This window comes from Arachis ipaensis, chromosome B5 (genome assembly GCF_059453495.1).
Source record: "Arachis ipaensis isolate K30076 ecotype BB chromosome B5, ASM5945349v1, whole genome shotgun sequence".
Taxonomy (NCBI): Eukaryota; Viridiplantae; Streptophyta; class Magnoliopsida; order Fabales; family Fabaceae; genus Arachis; species Arachis ipaensis.
In genome coordinates, this window is record NC_142440.1 from 51,153,070 (window position 1) to 51,159,657 (window position 6,588).

General features: G+C 33.9%; 1 pseudogene; it reads right to left on the bottom strand.

Moving 5' to 3' along the window:
* Nucleotides 1–774: 774 nt before the first annotated feature.
* Nucleotides 775–1,484, bottom strand: LOC110272044 (uncharacterized; annotated as a pseudogene).
* Nucleotides 1,485–6,588: the final 5,104 nt, after the last annotated feature.

Genomic DNA, 6,588 nt, shown 5'->3' on the forward strand with positions numbered 1-6,588 from the left:
TTCAAAAATAAATTTTCTATTTTCTATTCACTTTTTCAAACTCTTTGAGAACAGGTTTTAGGATTCCCACCTGAATCTGAATCAAGATCATATGAAAAGCTAACTTCAATAAGAAAAGAGCATGACAATTTGTTCAGGAAAAGAAGAGAAAATCCATAAAATTACATCACATGGTAAATGCTGGAACAACTACCATTCTTTGATAGGTGACTTCAATGAAAAAAACCTCAGTGATATGTATATTGAAATTTCCATAAAACTCTAAAATAATATAGCTTACCACCACCAATCAAACAAGAGTAACCAATAAAAAGATTTAAATCAGTATAATAGTCTCATACACGAGAGGGAAGAGCAATTGACTTGGCCTTCTTGTACTTATTCTGAAATATTAAAAAAGATACCACAAGAAAATGTAAAATTATAGCACTTATTTCAATAAATTATCTTTATATATATTAATGAGAAAACTAAATGCCACCAAAACCAGATGAAATAAAAGAGGTATTGAAGAAATAGTTTCTAACCAAAAAGTTGCTGTCATATATACCTACTAGTCTTCTGGAAAGTATTCTTCTTCATCACTGCAAGATTTTTCATCTCATGATTGTAAAATTAGAAAAGACAAATGGGTCAATATTTATAAAATAAAATTATACAACAAAACAACCATAATTATATTACTAATTTATTTTGCCCAACATATGATCATTGATATGATGAAAAGAAATTATTATAAACCTTAAGGCCCCTACTTCTATCTAGCATTATAAGTTACCTCTTTAGAAATTCTATCTTTGACTTCTTCATTATGTTGCTCTTCAAATTTGACACATTGTAACCTGGTCCATCTACAACAGATCCTCAAAGATTAAACAACTAAAGGTCCAACCTGATGAAACATAAATAAAATATAAAGAAGAGTAGTAGAGTGAACTAGTTACCTCCCCAGAATCTTTTTTTACTCGAAAGTGGAGTTTTAGTGCACAGCCGTACTTGCCTACTCTATTTTTCTATAGGATTCCAATACATTGTTCATCAAGCTAACAGTTAACATGTATGTTTATCAAGTTATATTAGCATTTTGTTTGGATAAAACAAACATGTATGTTAAAAGGTTGAGGAAGATTCAAATTAGGTAGACAAAAGGATATTCACGTTCAGCAAAGCGGGAAAGGAAAGAAAAACTAAAACAAATAGCTAATAATGCACACACTAGGAACATACTTGCATATTCTTTCTTGTACAGATTCCTAATTTGATTAGATACTTCCTTCTCAGCCTCGGCTATTTCTTTCTGTTTTCCCTGCAGAGAGTTAACATGGTGAGTGCAACTAACAATTTTTATTGAATACACCCCATTCATCCAAAATATAACCAAGTCGAACCAAAAAGAATTATGACAAAGAAAGCAAAGAATGGCCAAGTAAAAAATTCACCTCGTACAACTGCTTCCATTTAAATGACACTTTCTTTTCTCTCATCCTCCTCATTACTTTCTTGGTGCAATTTTTGACCTGTACTGCTTTTCAAAGAATCCTTTCCATAACTTATCAGTCACTGGACTCAAATCAGCTCACTGCATAGCATATTGGGCAAATTAGGCAAACCATTTCACCTGGTGATAGCTCCATACATAGTTGACAAAAGCGAGAAACATAACTTACTTCACTTCTCCACACGCATCAACTGATCAACTGTGTAGTGTGGCAAAATTCGCTCGAGTAGGTGTAGATCAACATCACCAACATTTTCAAGGTATCTTTTATTATCTATTATTTTCTGAACCGTTAAACACATCGCAAAAGCTAAAAAGATAAAAAGATAACATGCCAAATTAATCACAAACAGTAAGTCTCATAAACAATGATCACATAGGCCATATACTTGAACAATTGGGAAAACTAAAGAGTAGGACACGAAACAAGAAGAAAAAGTGAATGAAATCTAGATTTATAGTTCATAATCTTACTTTAAATACAATGTAGCAGCCATGGTGCTTTGATGGTGACATGGTACTGAAATAAAATTATTAAAATTCGGGATTTGCATGAAATATTAAGAGAATTATAAGTGAAAGTAAAGATAATTGAGAAAGAAGAAAAGAATAACTCAAATATTCTGTAATGGTGAATTTATATTTTTACCATTTACTTTTATTGATCATAAAAATTTGAACAACAACAAATTAATGATAAATTAATCACCTATTATCTATCTTAAATATAATAATATTTTTCAAACAAACAAGAAAAAGTAAATATAAATTTTAAACAAAATCAGTAAATCACAATAAATTTCACAAAATTTTTGACTGAAGTGGGAGAAGAAAGCTAAAGAGGATAGAACATAGAACTAGTTCACATGCAACTCATAGCTCAAAACTGAATTGAACCTCATAGCTCTTAAACTGAGTGAACAATACGAAGATGGTTTTTCTCAATTCCGCCCTAAAGTATTGAAAATGAAAAAGGAAAACAAGTAGATCTCAGTGCTTCACATGAATTACTTTTGAAGTTTAGGTAACATGCAAATTGAATATCTTTACATTAAATTATCTTTTAGGTTCAAGGTAATTCATATCCCTAAAAGTTTATTTGAGTGTTACCTTGCTTAGCCTACCGAAAATGCTTATTGAAACATCTTGCTATATGCCTTTTTCTTCTGGTCACGCCTATCAGCAACTTACAACATAATATAATGAGTTAAATTTGCAATACGCTTATAATGCACCTTCATGCTTGCTCAACTTAGATATACACTCACCTTCTTCCTGGCAGCAGCAAGTTCCTTCTTAATCCCAGCTGTAAGTAACAAAATTAAATGTCCACCTATATAAGTACACTAGTAGTTCTTGTCTAACTAAGGCTTTATACAAAATCACAACTTACCATCATTTGGCTCTAAGACCAGTGCATTTTTAAAGCTTTCAACTGCAGCATCTATGTCAAAATTATGTAGATTAGAAACAGGACTTGATGGAAAATGTATTAAAATGAATGCATTTTGAAGTATAGAAATAGTAACTTAAACTTACAGAACTGTTTGTAAAAATTTAAGACTTAGTTTTCCTCAAGGCTATGCTTTTCTTTGCAAAATCATAAGGATGTTACCATAAGTGGATGAAGTGGTGAGCATCTACAGAATAGTCACTATACAATCCATTCATTCATTTGTAGGAAAAGCTAGCATACCTCCCTCAATCCCTTCTTTCTCCTAACAAACAGAACCTAGTTTTCTACCTGATGATTGGATTTTTGATGGTTTAGAATTTCACAATAAATTCTTGTTGCAAGTATAGTTTCTAAACCAACAATAATCCTTTCATACAAAAATTTGGTTGTCACAAGTAACAAACCCCTATAAAAATAACTGAAGTATTCAAACCTTGGGTCGTTCTCCCTAGGAATTGCAATAAAGTGTTCTTGTTATTGGCTATGAGGTATATTTTGGGGTTTTGGATAAGAAACAAGAAAAGTAAATTGCAATGAAATTCAAATGATAAAAAGGTCTTCGCAAGGTTTGGTGGTCAAGGATCTCTATCCTTATCACTAACCACAATATGATAATTGTAAGGATTAATCACATTAAATCATCCTCTAACAAGTAAAGGAAAGTCAAATGAGCTATATCAATCCAAGTCCATAAGTCCTAGCTATTCATTATTTGAATTAATGAGAGCTAGAGTCAATGGCTACCAACTATCAATCACTTGGACATTAGTAACTCAAGAATTCCTAAGTTACCTTCCCAAGCGAAGAACATAAAATTCTACTCTAACATCCTTCCAAGCATTTTGTCAAACACTTGGAAGGTATAAAAGGAAAGTAAAATCAAATTGCAAGGAAAGTAAATCTACAACTATCAATTACAAGGAAATTAAAAACAATATTTCAATTAAGCAATAAAAGAACATGAAACATGAAATTGCATTAAAGGAAAATGGAAGAACAAAAGTGCAACAACATTAAAGTATAGAATTACAAGAATTAAATGCTAAACTAGGGAGAGGAGATGTAGAAGAACAAGAATTACAAAAGGAAAAGTAAATCAAAGCATGAAATTAACCTAGATCTAAGAAATCCTAATCTACCTCTAACCAAGTTCTAGAGAGAAAAGAGAGCTTCTCTCTCTAGAAACTAACTTTCCCTCCAAAACTAAACTAAACTAAACTAAACTAAACTAATGTGATCTCATGTGTTGATTCCCTTTCAATCCTTGAGTTAAATAGCATCAGAGATGAGTTGGATTTGTGCCTGGGAAGCCCAGAAATTGCCCCCAGCAGATTCACTTTAAGTGGGTCACGTGCGAGCACCGACGCGTGCGCGTGGGTCACGCGTACGCGTCGCTTGACAAATTGCTATCCATGTGTATGCGTATGTCATGCGTATGCATCGCCTTGTGACGTCACTTTCCACACGTGTGCGTCGATCTCAGCATCCCAAATCCTTGTTTCTTCATGAGTTCTCCACTTGCATGCTTTTCCTTTCCATTCCTTTGATCCATTCCTAGCCTTTCCAATCTAGATTCACCAGCAAACATATCAAGGCATCTAGTGGAATCAAAGGTGAATCAAAATTAGCAATTAAGGGACTAAAAAGCATGTTTTAACACTTAAGCACAAATTAGGAGACAATCATGAAACCATGCTATTTCCTTGGATAAATGTGAGAAAATGTGATAAAATCCCCTAAATTAAGCACAAGAAAAACCCTAAAAGGGGTTTATCACAACCAAAGGGAATTAAACTTTTACTTTCTCAACCAAAAGGAATTAAACTTTTACCTCTCAACCAAAAGGCAATTTATTTCATCCATTGCAGATACTTTGTTTATTTCAGAACAATCATGGCCTAATAACTAGTGTGTTGCAGAACAAAATTTTTTATTAGAACTTATGCAGAATAGGTTAAAAAAGGGCGAAGGAGGAGGATGCTTTGGAATGAACCTTTTCCAGAGATCGCATTGAGATTTGGTGGCGATGGAGTGCTAGAATCGATCCATCTGGACGCATAGGGATTGGATCTGAGAGATGTAGTTGGAGAGGGAGAGGGAGAGATTGGAGGAGGCGGAGTAGTCGAGGCGCTCGAGGGGTTCCACGCCGTCGCGCATATTCAGGAGGAGCTTCTTCGCACTTTGGTAAACATATAATAGCGTTGCTTCGCTGCCTTCCATGGGGGCCGTAACGATCCAACTTCCAGTACGTCATGATCGTACCAAAAGTAAGGCGTTACTGACCTATTTTCCTTATTAACTATCTAATATTGAGCTTTTAGTTCGATATCGCATTTCTATTTTAGTAGAAAATGCCAGAAAATTTTGTTTCCATTCATTAAAGTCATGGTTCAAAGATTTCCAACAAATAATAATCACATAAATATTATTAATAATAAGTCTTATACAAAAGAAACCGAATGAAACTCAAATACAATATTCTAAACCTACCCCTTTATGTAAAATAAAATCTCAGGGGACAACAGCTATGAAAGAAACTTAACTCATAAACTTAACTTATAAATAAATTCTATATTCACCTGCAGTTTCAAACGGAGTCTTCGAACCTGTGTCACTGAAAGGGTGAAATATTTTGGGGTGAGAACACACCACACGTTCTCAGTAGGGAATGGGAATGCCGTAAAAGTAATGATTAACATGCAAATAATTAACATACTCAAGGAAACTATATTTTTATCAAATTCTTTTGAAAATACTCTTGGTTTTACTTTAGCTAATTAATTACCTCTTTAAAAAAAATCTCTAAACTCAAAACAAATTCCAAAATGTAAAACTGGTCACACTAACCATCTCTCAGCCACACAATTAATTCTCAATCAAAAAATCAATTCTTAATCACCTTCATACATTCACAGCTAATAACGCTAACAAGAGATTCAATTCAACATACAAACAAGTCACAGCAAGGCAAACAACACGATCACAGGGAAATACAATGAGCAAACCCAATCAAATGCAAGTGCAAAAACAAGGATGATGCATGTCTAGCCCTAGTGCAGGTAATGAGCTCATTTGTCGGTTTTTACCCGCTCCCGACGTAACCCGAAGCAACTGAAACGGGTATGGTTTTCCAGTGAGCATAGGTACAGTTCTCACTAACTAACGTATGCATCATATCCTCTGTAAGCAGACTCTGCCTTAAAGGTGGCAGCATTCTAGCCGTGTATGAAATGATATCCTCTGTAAGCAATCCTTGCCTTACAGGTGCGGCATTCAAGCCGTGTATGAATTAATATCCTCTGCAAGTGATCCCAGGTTATCAGTTGCAGGTATAGCTCTCAATAGCTGTGTAGCACTGGAATACACTCTGTGGTCGTACTACTATCTATCTGACTGCCTTCACGCAGCAGATCATCACATAATCATTCTCATTACCATCATTCATTATCATTCTCATTATTCATCATCACTTTCACATTCTTATACAGCACCTCTTTCTTTCTCTGTTCAATCATACTATACAAACTTTACATCTTTCACTTTTACAACATCTTGGCTCAAACCATTTCTCTTTATCATTTGAATCCAAATATTATAAAATTCACCAAACTCCTGAAAAGTAATCCTTTATTTC